This window comes from Oncorhynchus mykiss, chromosome 26, assembly GCF_057628025.1.
Source record: "Oncorhynchus mykiss isolate SJ-2025 chromosome 26, ASM5762802v1, whole genome shotgun sequence".
NCBI lineage: Eukaryota > Metazoa > Chordata > Actinopteri > Salmoniformes > Salmonidae > Oncorhynchus > Oncorhynchus mykiss.
Window position 1 is genome coordinate 36574054 of NC_143047.1, and position 15650 is coordinate 36589703.

The 15650-nt window shown below is 46.4% G+C and overlaps 1 long non-coding RNA gene across 1 annotated transcript; it reads left to right on the forward strand.

Moving 5' to 3' along the window:
• Positions 1 to 1170: 1170 nt before the first annotated feature.
• LOC149971466 (uncharacterized) lies at positions 1171 to 5649 on the forward strand. Its single transcript, XR_016492399.1, has 2 exons — positions 1171 to 1610; positions 3412 to 5649. It is a non-coding gene; the product is annotated as an uncharacterized LOC149971466 (long non-coding RNA).
• Positions 5650 to 15650: the final 10001 nt, after the last annotated feature.

Genomic DNA, 15650 nt, shown 5'->3' on the forward strand with positions numbered 1-15650 from the left:
GCACTTTAGAGTGTGTCATCCTGTAGCACAGAATTCTGGGGAACGTTGAGGTCACGTCCAATATTGGCAGTGCACACAAGAAGTAAAGAGTTTAGGCCGTCCTAGAAATGTAATATAAATATACAGTTATAATATAATATATACCATTTAGCAGATGCTTTTATCCAAAGCGACTTACAGTCATGCGTCCATTTATAACCAGTGTGAAACGGCTGGCTAGTTAGTTGTTTCCCTTGCTCTGCCGCTGCTTTTGTGGAGCTATAGGTAACAATGCTCTGTGGGTGACTGTTGTCGTGTTCAGAGGGTCCATCGTTCCAGCCCAGGTCGGGTCAAGGAGAGGGATGGAAGCAATACCTTTACACATACAGTTGTACGCATGGGTGGTCCCTGCAATAATCTACCAACATGCATGACAAGGTTATAGCTAGATTTGTGATGCCTCAATTTTATATAATTCATAAAGCTTTTATTAAGCAGTGTTCATGTCACCCTTTATAAAGCACAGGTTTGTGTCATGTATGACATAGTGGGTTATGTCACATTTGACATGGGTAATTATGTCACACAGTTATGCCACATTTATGAACCCTGTATAGAGCATGACATATAGTTATAGATGATTTGTGACATTTATGTAGTGCTTATGAAGGCTTTATGAAGCATTTATAAGCTACACTTCATTTAAAGCGGGACCAAACATTTGCAAATGCTGGAGTATAGAGATACATTTTAAATGTTAGCTTCACTGTACAAATACATATGGGGTTGAGTGTATACGTAGCTTATAGACAGGTAAATAAAGGGATTCTGGCAATTACACCTTTTGTCTCCTTACCCAGATTCAGATAGACTTGTGCAGTATGAAGCTATGATGACTAAGTAGAAGAATGTTGTTGTTAAGAATCTTAACATTCATGGACCGTTGTGACATGCAGTGCAGGCGTGGAACAATGCACAATAGATTAGACATGGGTACACAATGAGTTATGACTGACAGTTGACCTCATAGGATTGAATAAGAGCATTCTTAGTCATCATCGGTAGCGAAAATGCGAACTGGAAAAACACGTTGCCTCACCAGATGTGTGTGACATGGGGAGAACTTCCTCCTTAATAGATGTGTGGGAGGCAGGTGGACCTTTATTGGAATAACTGAGTCTAAAAGGCGTCAGTCAGAACGTACCAGCTCGTAACTGGTACATACTGTTCCATCTCCAGACCAAGGGCTGTTATGGTGACCGTATTACTGCCGCACCGGCAGTCACAAGTCATGACTGCAGTCAAATTCCACGTGACCATTTAGTCCTGGTTATTAGGCTTCTCCAAGCTCTGACACTGCTGATGGTCATTAATAGCCCACCAAACTTGCAGAGGCGGAGCTAAAGGGGTGCTGACAGTTTGATGTTGATTGACATCCCATTTCACCTCTTGTTGAAAGAAGCATTTATTTTGACATTCGGCAGCGCATTTTTCAAATCGAGGAAGAGAGAATATTAATGTTGGTTGCGAGATACAGAAGAATAAGAATAAGAGGAACATACAGAAGAAGAGAGAATATTTCCACAGCTCCACAAGCTCTTTTCGCGATTGGCGAAAGCATCATATTTTAAGTAAGTTTAAGGTTTAGCATCGGGTTTACATTTCCTGAACAACTTTTATGAAAGTTGAGTCGCTGTGTCAGTTAATGTTAGACCTTTGGCTCCATTAACGCAGACGTCTCATCTAGACACCTGGAAATGCAAATGCACTACGCTAAATGCTAAATGTACTCGTTAAAACTCAAACGTTCATTAAAACACACATGCAGGGTATTGAATTAAAGCTACACTCGTTGTGAATCTAGCCAACAAGTCAGATTTTTTAAATGCTTTTCGGCGAAAGCATGAGAAGCTATTATCTGATAGCATGCAACACCCCAAAATACCTGAAGGGGACGTAAACAAAAGAATTAGCGTAGCCGGCGCTACACAAAACGCAGAAATAAAATATAAAACATTCATTACCTTTGATGATATTCTTTGTTGGCACTCCTATATGTTCCATAAACATCACAATTGGGTCTTTTTCCCGATTAAATCCGTCCATGTATGCCCAAAATATCCATTTGTATAGCCTGTCTGGTTCAGGAAAAAGCTCCGTTCCAAAACGCAACGTCATTTTTAAAAATTATATAAGTTGCCTATATTCTTTGACAAAACACTTCAAACTACTTTTGTAACCCAACTTTAGGTATTTGTAAACGTTAATAATCGATCAAATTGATCACTGGGCGATCTGTATTCAATAGCAGCTACTCAAGAAAACGTTGTCCTTTCTCTCTCTTCCAAAAATCTTTTCCTGTATGCTGGATGAAATGAAGGATCTATTTGTCATTACACAAATGATTTTTGTCAATGAAAATGACGTTTTTGGCGACATCGTGTGGAAGTTGTAGGAACTGCAAGCTCCGGGCTATATATTTTTGCTTGCAATAAACAATTCAGAGACTGGCGGATTAATACTTTTCTGTGGTTTTTGTGACCACGGGGATTTTGCTTGCTGTTCACGTTCTGTTATAGTCACAGACATTATTTAACCAGTTTTAGAAACTTCAGAGTGTTTTCTATCCACACATACTAATCATATGCATATACTATATTCCTGGCATGAGTAGCAGGACGCTGAAATGTTGCGCGATTTTTAACAGAATGTTCGAAAAAGTAGTGGGTCGACTTAAGAGGTTCAGACAGTTAATCAGATAAGAGAGATCGGTTCCCAATTTAGCCTAACATTGTGTCAACATCTGTGCTAGTAATACACGCATATACAGTGCAGTGTTGTAAGTTACAGTGTACAAATGTTTAGCTAATGTGGGGTAACCAGTAGGCTACAGCTGTCAGTGTTCAGCAAGTTAACATTCAGCAATTTGAAATCCATGAATTAACTCAGTTCGATTTTCGGACTTGAACTCAAAATGAACAATTGTTATTATCAATCTGTTGACGTTACTCAAAAGATTACAACAATTTGCAGATAGCCTGTTTGCTATCGTAAAGGTGAAATAAATTATAGCTAGCTGTGTTACTTACTGCAGAGTAGGGCTAGCCATGATCTAACTAGTAACTTAGGCTGGTAGTTGATTTTAAGGCACAGTTATGATAATGGGGATTTGTAATTAAGATTGAGATTGGACTAAAATGTGGGTAATTGGATGCCTAGAGGTAAACATAGACTGTCTTGTTTTTGCATAGGGTCAGTTAAACATCAAAAGAAAGGGAGAGATATCAGACTGTTACAAAAGGACCCAATGGTAGGCCAGGCCAATACTTTAAACTACACATTTTAGTTAGCAGCTGTTAGTATCTAATCTTGTGGATCCCTTAATTATACATTTCCATAGAGATATGACACATTATTTAATGTATATTTCAGACATGTCAAGATCCAGAGAAGAGGGTCCTGTACAGCCGTGTTTGAAAACATTTCCCAGAACTCAGCATGGTACTAGGAAAAAGGTTTTCAACAGCTCCTGGTATAAGGACAATTCATGGCTTGAATATTCTGTAAATCAAGATTAAACGTATTCTTTCGCCTGTAGTCATTTTTCTCTGCCCAGTACACCTGAATCTGCCTTCACATCACAGTCAGGGTTTTGTAACTGGAAAAAGGCGCTGCTTAAAGATTCTGGGTTTAAGCTCCATTCGAAGGCAGAGCATCATATCAATGCTATTTACGTATGCTTGGAATCAGCATAAAATGGCTATTGACAGCAACTCATCAATGTTAGATTTCATAAATGAGGACTGGAAAAAGAAAGTGGAGGAATACTGTACTTACATTAAAACAATTGCAGATGTGCTCCTATTAACTGCCACTCAAAATATAACGCAGAGAGGTCATCGAGAGTCTGATGACTCTCACAACAAGGCTAATTGTTTTTACAATCTTAGAAGAAATAACAAAGCATGACCCTCTCATAGAGAAAAGGATGAATGCATGTGGCAATGCTAAGTACACAAGCCACCAAATCCAGAACAAAGTTATTGAGGGCTTAGCTGAGATGGTAAAAAGTCAAATAATAAGAGAAGTAAAAGAAAGTTACGTTTTTATTGTAATTGCAGATGAAACCAAAGATGTAAAGAAAAATAACAAATGTCTTTAGTTGTGAGGTACTACTACAACGGGGCCATCCACGAAAGCTTTCTACACCTTCAGTCAGCTGAAAGCTTAGATGTAATCAATGATAATTGATTGCGTTGAAAAACATGGTCTGGACTACAGGAATAATCTTGAGGGGCAAGGCTATGAAGTTGCATCCGTCATGAGCGGAAAGCATTCTGGTGTGTCTGCACGGATTAATATCAGTGCAAGATGTAATGCACAGTGTTTGAATTTGGTTCTTGTAAATTCTGTCAAATCAGTGCCTGAGGCAGTTCACTTTTTTGCTCTCCTGCAGAAGCTTTATAACTTTGTATCTGGCTCATAGGTTCATCTGAAGTGGCTTGCAGTTCAGAAAGAGCTGTATCCACAGCAGCAGCCCAGGGAACTACAGAGACTTACGGATGTAAGGTTGGCATGCAGATACATGGCAAGCCGTAATCTGAGGGACAGGCTTCCAGCAGTTCTAAGAGTGCCACAGGATATCACACTTGAAAATAGCGGTGATAGATCAGTGGAGGCAAGGGGCCTTCTTTCTCAGATAGATTTACATTTCATAGGGATTTTGGTTACCTTTTGTAAAGTGATTGGTGATGCCAAATGTCTTTCTGACATACTCCAATCAAGGTCTCTTGACCTAGCAAGAGCTGTGGATCTAGTAGGTTCCCTTACAGACACATTACAGGACTACAGAAGTGAGGGTTACATTGGAGAACTATGGAAAGAGGTTGAAGAGATTGCAGAGCAACCCAAAGAGTACAGCATTCTTGAATGAGGATCCTCTGTTTGCCTTTGCTCAGACCTTTGAGTCAGATTTAGAGGACCTCAAACATGAGGTTCATCAAACCAAGCAGCTTTTTGATAGGAGAGAGAAACGTGGAAGCGACAGACCGTCTACTCTCCTTGACTTGGTTGTATTTCTAGAACCTTATAAAGAGGTCTTCCATGAGCTATTTCCACTTTGTAAGATTTCTGTTGTTAAACACCAGTCAGCAGTGCTTCTTGCGAGAGCAGCTTCTCAGCTTTAAAACGGATTAAAACCCACCTTAGGACAATAACGGTTGATGACAGGTTGTCACCTCGGAATGCTCGGTGTTGAGTCAAGGAGGTCACGCTCCCTTTAACATGGATGAGTTTGTGAAACATTTAGCCAGTTCTCACCAGAACCGCAGAAGTATGCTGTTCTAAATTTACCTAGGATAATTTGGAACTTAGGCTGTCCCTCTGGTCATGATTAAAACCTACACTGTGTACTACCTAGTACACTGACATTCTAAAATTATAAATCCCAAGGGAATCATGTCACACAGATTTAATTTAGTCTTGATTAAGCTAATTCCAAAACTTTTCTTTGCTATTAGTTAACATAATATATATGAGCATAAATATGATACTGTAAGTTTGTAATATTGATGGGCACCAATTTTTTTAAATCCATTTATGCTTGATACCTGGTATGTCAAATTGCAGTCTGTTTTTTTTGTAAATAAACTATGCAATTTTTGTAACACACATGCTATCTTAACTCCTTGGTGCTTGAGCTTAATTTTCTGAAAATACTTCGGATGTTCAACACTTATAGACCCAGATTATATGTTAATGACATAGGTACACTTCAACTGTGAGAGATGGAATCTAAAACAAAAATCCAGAAAATCACATTGTATGATTTTTAAGTAATTAATTAGCATTTTCTTGCATGACATATGTATTTGATACATCAGAAAAGCAGAACTTAATATTTGGTACAGAAACCTTTGTTTGCAATTACAGAGATCATACGTTTCCTGTAGTACTTGACCAGGTTTGCACACACATCCTGGCTTAGGAAGGCCACCAAAAATTCTGAGATTTCCATACCCAACTATAAAATTTTCTGTCAAGATAGAACTGCCAAAGGGGGAGGAGTTGCAGTCTACTGCAGAGATAGCCTGCAAAGTAATGTCATACTTTCCAGGTCCATACCCAAACAGTTGGAACTACTAATTTTAAAAGTGACTCTCTCCAGAAATAAGTCTCTCACTGTTGCCGCCTGCTACCAACCCACCACAGCTCCCAGCTGTGCCCTGGACACCATTTGTTAATTGATCGCCCCCCATCTAGCTTCAGAGTTTGTTCTATTAGGTGACCTAAACTGGGATATGCTTAACACCCCGGCAGTCCTACAATCTAAGCTAGATGCCCTCAATCTCACACAAATCATCAAGGAACCCACCAGGTACAACCCTAAATCTGTAAACAAGGGCACCCTCATAGACGTCATCCTGACCAACTGGCCCTCCAAATACACCTCCGCTGTCTTCAACCAGGATCTCAGCATTCACTGCCTCATTGCCTGTATCCGCTACGGATCCGCAGTCAAACGACCACCCCTCAACACTGTCAAACGCTCCCTAAAACACTTCTGCGTGCAGGCCTTTCTAATCGACCTGGCCCGGGTATCCTGGAAGGCTATTGACCTCATCCCGTCAGTTGAGGATGCCTGGTCATTCTTTAAAAGTAACTTCCTCACCATTTTAGATAAGCATGCTCCGTTCAAAAAATGCAGAATACAGATATAGCCCTTGGTTCACTCCAGACCTGACTGCCCTCGACCAGCACAAAAACATCCTGTGGCAGACTGCAATACCATCGAATAGTCCCCGCGATATGCAACTGTTCAGGGAAGTCAGGAACCAATACACGCAGTCAGTCATGAAAGCCAAGGCCAGCTTCTTCAGGCAGAAATGTGCATCCTGTAGCTCTAACTCCAAAAAGTTCTGGGACACTGTAAAGTCCATAGAGAACAAGAGCACCTCCTCCCAGCTGCCCACTGCACTGAGGCTAGGTAACACGGTCACCACCGATAAATCCAAGATTATCGAAAACTTCAACAAGCATTTCTCAACGGCTGGCCATGCCTTCCTCCTAGCTACTCCAACCTCGGCCAACAGCTCCGCCCCCCCCGCAGCTACTCGCCCAAGCCTCTCCAGGTTCTCCTTTACCCAAATCCAGATAGCAGATGGTCTGAAAGAGCTGCAAAACCTGGATCCATACAAATCAGCTAGGGTAGACTATCTGGACCCTCTCTTTCTAAAACTATCTGCCGCCATTGTTGCAACCTCTATTACCAGATTGTTCAACCTTTCTTTCGTATCTCCGAGATCCCTAAAATTGGAAAACTGCTGCGGTCATCCCCCTCTTCAAAGGGGGTGACACCTTAGACCCAAACTGTTACAGACCTATATCCATCCTTCCCTGCCTATCTAAAATCTTAGAAAGCCAAGTTAATAAACAGATCACTGACCATTTCGAATCCAACCGTACCTTCTCCTCTGTGCAATCCGGTTTCCGAGCCGGTGATGGGTGCCCCTCAGCCACGCTCAAGGTACTAAACGATACCATAACCGCCATCGATAAAAGACAGTACTGTGCAGCCGTCTTCATCGACCTGGCCAAGGCTTCCGACTCTGTCAATCACCGTATTCTTATCGGCAGACTCAATAGCCTTGGTTTTTTTAATGACTGCCTCGCCTGGTTCACCAACTACTTTGCAGACAGAGTTCAGTGTGTTAAATCGGAGGGCATGTTATCCAGACCTCTGGCAGTCTCTATGGGGGTGCCACAGCGTTCAATTCTCGGGCCAACTCTTTTCTCTGTATATATGATGTCGCTCTTGCTGCGGGCGATTCTCTGATCCACCTCTACGCAGACGACAACAGTCTGTATACTTCAGGCCCTTCTTTGGACACTGTGCTAACTAACCTCCAAACGAGCTTCAATGCTCTACAACACTCCTTCCGTGGCCTCCACCTGCTCTTAAACGCTAGTAAAACCAAATGCATGCTTTTCAACCGTTCGCTGCCCGCACCCGTCTGCCCGACTAGCATCACCACCCTGGACGGTTCCGACCTAGAATATGTGGACAACTATAAATACCTAGGTGTCTGGTTAGACTGTAAACTCTCCTCCCAGACTCATATTAAGCATCTCCAATCCAAAATCAAATCTAGAATTGGCTTTCTATTTCGCAACAAAGCCTCCTTCACTCATGCCGCCAAACTTACCCTAGTAAAACTGACTATCCTACCGATCCTCGACATCGGCGATGTCATCTACAAAATAGCTTCCAATACTCTACTCAGCCAACTGGATGCAGACTATCACAGTGCCATCCGTTTTGTTACCAAATCACCTTATACCACCCACCACTGTGACCTGTATGCTCTAGTCGGCTGGCCCTCGCTACATATTTGTCGCCAGACCCACTGGCTCCAGGTCATCTATAAATCTATGCTAGGTAAAGCTCCGTCTTATCTCAATTCACTGGTCACAATAACAACACCCACCCGTAGCAGCAGGTATATCTCACTGATCGTTCCCAAAGCCAACACCTCATTTGGCCGCCTTTCCTTCCAGTTTTCTGCTGCCAGTAACCGAAACGAATTGCAAAAATCACTGAAGTTGGAGACTTATTTCCCTCACCAACTTTAAACATCAGCTATCTGAGCAGCTAACCGATCACTGCAGCCGTACATAGTCCATCTGTAAATAGCCCACCCAATCTACCTACCTCATCCCCATACTGTTGTTATTTACCTTTCTGCTCTTTTGCACACCAGTATCTGCTCATTTATCACTCCAGTGTTAATCTGCTAAATTGTAATTATTCGCTCCTATGGCCTATTTATTGTCTACCACCTCATGCCTTTTGCACACACTGTATATAGACTTTCTTTTTTCTACTGTGTCATTGGCTTGTTTATTGTTTATTCCATGTGTAACTAACTCTCTGTTGTTGTCTGTGTCACACTGTGTCACGACTCCGACCGAAGGTGGCTCCCCTTCCCGTTCGGGTGGCGCTCGGCGGTCGTCGTCGCCGGCCTACTAGCTGCCACTGATTATTTCCTCCCCCTCCCTTATGTGTTCATTGAGTGCACCTGTTTTGAATTCTGTATAATTAGTGAGGCTTTATTTAGTCAGCCGGCCCGCCTGGTTCCTTGTGCGGGATTAATTATTGTGACCTTCTGTGTTGTGTATACTTGTGTGCACGTCTGTGAGTTACGTGCTTTCCCATTTCGTGGGTCTTTTCTGGACCGTTTAAGTCCCCCTGTTTGGGGCGTTTGTTTTGTTTACGCCCTGTGTTTTCGTGGGGTTGGCTTATGTTCACCGTTGTGGTGCATTAAAATAGCACTCCCCTGAACTCTCTGCTTCCTGCGCCTGACTTCTCACCCACTACACTCAGAATGTTACAGAATCCCGCACCCTGAGGAATGGAGTCAGCAGGAGCAACAGCCAGTCCCCTCCCATCGATGGAGGAAAGGGTTCTAGATCATACCACCGTTCTCCATCGGATCGGAACGGCTATGGATCAAGTGATGGAGAGAATGGACCGATGGGAGAGAAGTGGTCTCCTCTCTCCACCTTCGGCTCCCCCCCCTCAGGACTCCCCATCTCCCGACTCCAGCACCCTCCGTCTTACGCTCCCGAGGGTCTATGATGGAGCGGCGGCGGGGTGCCAGGGGTTCTTACTCCAGCTGGAACTGTACCTAGCCACCGTCAGACCCACTCCCTCGGGAGCGGAGAGGGTGAGTGTCCTCATCTCCTGTCTCACGGGTCGTGCTCTGGAGTGGGCGAACGCAGTCTGGAATGGCCCAGACTCAGCGAAGGAGCACTACCCAGAGTTTTCCCGCCGCTTCCGCGCAGTGTTTGACCACCCTCCAGATGGCCGAGCAGCGGGAGAGCGACTATTCCATCTCCGGCAGGAGAAGAGGAGCGCCCAGGATTACGCGTTGGAGTTCCGGACCTTGGCAGCAGGATCTGGGTGGAACGACAGGGCTCTTATCGACCATTACCGGTGTAGTCTCCGGGAGGACGTCCGCAGGGAGCTAGCGTGTCGGGACACCGCTCTTTCCCTGGATGAGCTAATTGACATGTCCATCCGACTGGACAATCTGCTGGCTGCCCGCGGGCGTTCGGAGAGGGTCCTGTGTGTTCCACCACCCAGCACCGTCACTCCCGTTCCGATGGAGTTGGGAGGGACTGTGCCGAGGGGTACCGGAGGAGGAGGCTCCCTCTGCACCAGCTGTGGTCGGAGAGGACACACGGCCGATCGGTGCTGGGGGGGTCCGTCTGGGAGTCGAGATGGCAGGCGGAACATTTCTCGATCACCCCAGGTGAGTCAGCACCAAACTCACCCAGAACCCCCTGTTGGTCACATGTTTGTCTTGATTTTTTTCCTTAAATTTTTCCCCTCTTCCCAGCATAGGGCGCTAGTCGATTCAGGCGCAGCTGGGAACTTTATGGATCGCGGACTCGCTATTAAATTAGGTGTTCCGCTTGTGCCGATAGATTCTCCCTTTCCCGTGCACTCCCTAGATAGCCGGCCATTAGGGTCAGGGGTGGTCAGGGAGACCACGGTTCCACTGGACATGGTAACGCAGGGGAATCATAGGGAGCGTATCAGTCTCTACATTATTGATGCGCCTGCGTTTCCAGTGGTGCTAGGGATTCCCTGGCTGGCCCGGCACAATCCTAAAATTTCGTGGAGACAGGGGGTTCTCCAGGGGTGGTCAGAGGAGTGTTCTGGAAGGTGTCTGGGAGTTTCCATCGGTGCCACGTCGGTGGAGAGTCCAGACCAGGGTCCCACGGTGTGCATTCCCCCCGAGTATGCCGATTTGGCAATCGCTTTCAGTAAAAAGAAGGCGACTAAATTACCACCACATCGACCGGGAAGGGATTGTGCGATAGATCTCCAGGTAGACGCTGCGCTTCCCAAGAGTCACGTGTACCCATTATCCCAGGAGGAGACGTTGGCTATGGAGACATATATCACGGAGTCTCTGGGACAGGGGTACATTCGGTCCTCCATCTCACCCGTCTCCTCGAGTTTCTTTTTTGTGAGGAAAAAGGAGGGAGGTTTGCGTCCGTGTATTGATTATAGAGGTCTAAATGCCATCACGGTGGGATTCAGCTACCCACTACCTCTCATTGCTACGGCAGTGGAATCATTTCAGGGAGCGCAGTTCTTCACAAAATTGGATCTCAGGAGCGCGTATAGCCTGGTGCGTATTCGGAAGGGAGACGAGTGGAAAACCGCATTTAGTACCACATCGGGCCACTATGAGTACTGCGTCATGCCGTATGGGTTAAAGAATGCTCCAGCCGTTTTTCAATCCTTTGTAGACGATATTCTCAGGGACCTGCACAGGCAGGGAGTAGTTGTTTATATCGATGATATTCTGATCTACTCAGCCACTCACGCCGCGCATGTGTCTCTGGTACGCAGGGTGCTTGGTAGACTGCTGGAGCATGACCTATACGTCAAGGCTGAGAAGTGTGTGTTCTCCAAACGAGCCGTCTCCTTTCTGGGTTATCGCATTTCCACCTCGGGGGTGGAGATGGAGGGTGACCGCAGTAAGGCCGTGCGTAATTGGCCGACTCCGACCACGGTAAAAGAGGTGCAGCGGTTTTTGGGTTTTGCCAACTACTACCGGAGGTTTATCCGGGGTTTTGGCCAGGTAGCGGCTCCAATTACCTCACTGCTGAAGGGGGGTCCGGTGCGGTTGCGGTGGTCAGCAGAGGCGGACGGAGCTTTCAACAAGTTGAAGGCGCTGTTCACGGATGCACCCGTGTTGGCCCATCCGGACCCCTCTCTAGCATTCATAGTGGAGGTGGATGCGTCCGAGGCTGGGGTGGGTGCCGTGCTATCACAGCGCTCGGGTACGCCACCAAAACTCCGCCCCTGCGCTTTCTTCTCGAGGAAGCTCAGCCCAGCGGAGCGTAACTATGATGTGGGTGACCGGGAGTTGTTAGCGGTGGTCAGGGCTCTGAAGGTGTGGAGACACTGGCTTGAGGGGGCTAAGCACCCCTTTCTCATCTGGACCGACCACCAAAATCTGGAGTATATTCGGGCAGCTAGGAGACTGAACCCGCGTCAGGCAAGGTGGGCCATATTTTTTACCCGATTCCGGTTCACTTTATCGTATAGACCGGGCTCCCAGAACGTGAAAGCGGATGCACTGTCCCGCCTTTACGACACAGAGGATAGGTCCACCGAACCTACTCCCATCCTTCCCGCCTCAAAGCTGATAGCACCGGTGGTATGGGAGGTGGACTCGGACATCGAGCGGGCGTTACGGGCTGAACCCGCGCCTCCTCAGTGTCCGGCGGGGCAGAAGTACGTGCCGCTTGGTGTTCGGGACCAACTGATTCGGTGGGCTCACGTCCTACCCTCCTCGGGTCACCCTGGGGTGAGGAGGACAATAGGAAGCCTTCGGGGGAGGTATTGGTGGCCTACCTTGGCTAGGGACGTTAAGGTTTATGTCTCCTCCTGTTCAGTATGCGCCCAGAGTAAGGCTCCTAGGCACCTTCCTAGAGGGAAGTTACAACCCCTCCCCGTTCCACAACGGCCATGGTCACATCTATCCGTAGACTTCCTGACCGATCTTCCCCCGTCTCAGGGGAACACCACGGTTCTGGTGATTGTGGATCGGTTCTCTAAGTCCTGCCGTCTCCTCCCGTTGCCCGGTATCCCTACAGCCCTACAGACTGCGGAGGCATTATTCACCCACGTCTTCCGGCACTACGGGGTGCCGGAGGACATCGTTTCTGATCGGGGCCCCCAGTTCACGTCCCGAGTATGGAGGGCGTTCATGGAGCGTCTGGGGGTCTCGGTCAGCCTGACCTCCGGTTATCACCCCGAAAGTAATGGGCAGGTGGAGAGAGTAAACCAGGAGGTGGGTAGGTTTCTGCGGTCGTACTGCCAGGACCGGCCAGGGGAGTGGGCGAGGTACATCCCCTGGGCCGAAATGGCCCAGAACTCACTACGCCACTCCTCTACTAATGTGTCCCCTTTTCAGTGTGTGTTGGGGTACCAGCCGGTCCTGGCACCGTGGCATCCGAGCCAGACCGAGGCTCCTGCGGTGGAGGAATGGGTGCAGCGCTCCAAAGAGACCTGGAGGGCCGTCCGGGAATCCCTTCAACAAGCTAGTGGACGGCAGAAAAGGAGTGCTGACCGCCACCGCAGTGAGGCCCCCGTGTTTGTACCGGGGGACAGGGTCTGGCTCTCGACCCGAAACCTGCCCCTCCGCTTGCCCTGCCGGAAGCTTGGGCCGCAGTGTGTAGGGCCTTTCAAAGTCCTGAGGAGAATAAACGAGGTGTGTTATCGATTACAACTCCCTTCCTATTATCGTATTAACCCCTCGTTTCATGTGTCTCTCCTCAGGCCGGTGGTAGCTGGTCCCCTACAGGACGGTGAGGTGCCGGAGGTCCCTCCTCCCCCTCTGGACATCGAGGGGTCCCCGGCGTATACGATACGGGCCATTCTGGACTCGAGACGCCGGGTGAGGGGCCTGCAGTACCTCGTGGACTGGGAGGGGTACGGTCCGGAGGAGAGGTGCTGGGTACCGGTGGGGGACATTTTGGATCCGTCAATGTTGAGGGATTTCCATCGCCTCCATCCGGAGCGCCCTGCGCCTCGTCCTCCGGGTCGACCTCGAGGCCGGTGTCGGCGCGCTGCGGGAGCCGCGCGTCAAGGGGGGGGTACTGTCACGACTCCGACCGAAGGTGGCTCCCCTTCCCGTTCGGGTGGCGCTCGGCGGTCGTCGTCGCCGGCCTACTAGCTGCCACTGATTATTTCCTCCCCCTCCCTTATGTGTTCATTGAGTGCACCTGTTTTGAATTCTGTATAATTAGTGAGGCTTTATTTAGTCAGCCGGCCCGCCTGGTTCCTTGTGCGGGATTAATTATTGTGACCTTCTGTGTTGTGTATACTTGTGTGCACGTCTGTGAGTTACGTGCTTTCCCATTTCGTGGGTCTTTTCTGGACCGTTTAAGTCCCCCTGTTTGGGGCGTTTGTTTTGTTTACGCCCTGTGTTTTCGTGGGGTTGGCTTATGTTCACCGTTGTGGTGCATTAAAATAGCACTCCCCTGAACTCTCTGCTTCCTGCGCCTGACTTCTCACCCACTACACTCAGAACGTTACACACTGCTTTGCTTTATCTTGGCCAGGTCGCAGTTGTACATGAGAACTTGTTCTCAACTTGCCTACCTGGTCAAATATATATATATATATACTGTACCTCCTGAACTGGTTTTGACCTTTTGCCTGTCCACGACCATTCTCTTGCCTACCACAGTGCAGTCCCTTTTGGATTTAATAAATATCAAAGACTCAAACCATCTGCCTCCTGTGTCTGCATCTGGGTCCTTATACCATAAGGACTTTCTCTGAGGGCCTAGTTATACTCAACATAGTTGTGTTAGGAAACTCTTGGTTTACAGGTCATATCAGGCCAGCAAGTCACATTATGCTGTTTTACAGTCATGTGTAATTCCTATTGGAATCCAGCCAGAGTTAGGATATCCAACACATGTATTTTCATTTGTTTTAGCACCCACAACCTGCAATCTGAATGACTTGAATGCTGAGACTACCTTAATCACCTAATCTGGAACGACCATCCCAGTAACGGGCGCAATAAGTCGAATAACTACTAACAGATTGGATTAGTTTATAATTATTTAAAACAAATCTTTGTGTAGCAGAAAATTAATCAACCAATCAATGTGCATCCAAAAACACAGATATTATAACAAACCATTCTGAATATCACCATGTAAAAGAACAAACTGGGAAATGTGGTTCTATGTAGAACCCTTATTGCCTTCCAAAGAACCCTTCTTGCCATCTGAAAAAGCATTCTTTGCTTCCAAAGAATCATCACAGAAACCTGTGTCTTACATAGAACGCTTGTCTTTCAGAAAGGGTTCTACAGATAAAAACTGTTCTTTATAATGTTAAAGGTTTTAGGTAGAAACCTGTGTCTTACATAGAACGCTTGTCTTTCAGAAAGGGTTCTTCAGATAAAAACTGTTCTTGGTAGAACCCTATCCCTCCACAAAGAACCCCCTTGGAACCATTTTTTCTAAGACTGTAGGCATAACTGATTCATCTTTGCAGATTAATCCTTCGTTGACCCACAGCCAACCTCAAGGTATTCCTCAACAAGGGTCTTCTGAAGGGAGTTACTCTAACCTGATGCTTGCACCAGAGCTACTCAACTTCTACCTGACTTCTCTATTTAATATATGACTTGTTTAATGAATCCTTATCAGGGTGAATCGATTCTCATACAACACCTCAACTGAATCATCTCACTGAATCATCTCACATTGAATATTCCCACTGAATCATCTCACATTGAATAATCCCACTGAATCATGCACCTCCCCCATATAATAATAATAAATTCACTTTTCCTACTAGCACTGACTTTGCTGATAACTACTTTATTGAGGGAAAATGTACCTGCTACGGTAGTGATATGTTGTTGTCTCACCTAGCTATCTTAAGATGAATGCACTATTTGTAAGTCGCTCTGGATAAGAGAGTCTGTGAAATGAATAAAATGTCAATGTAATTTCCTGTTTCATATAAATCCTCCTTTGACCGATAGCCAACATCAAGGTTTTCCCCCACATGGGTCATGTTGAAGAAGCTTACACCAGAGCCAATCAACTTAAACTTGTGT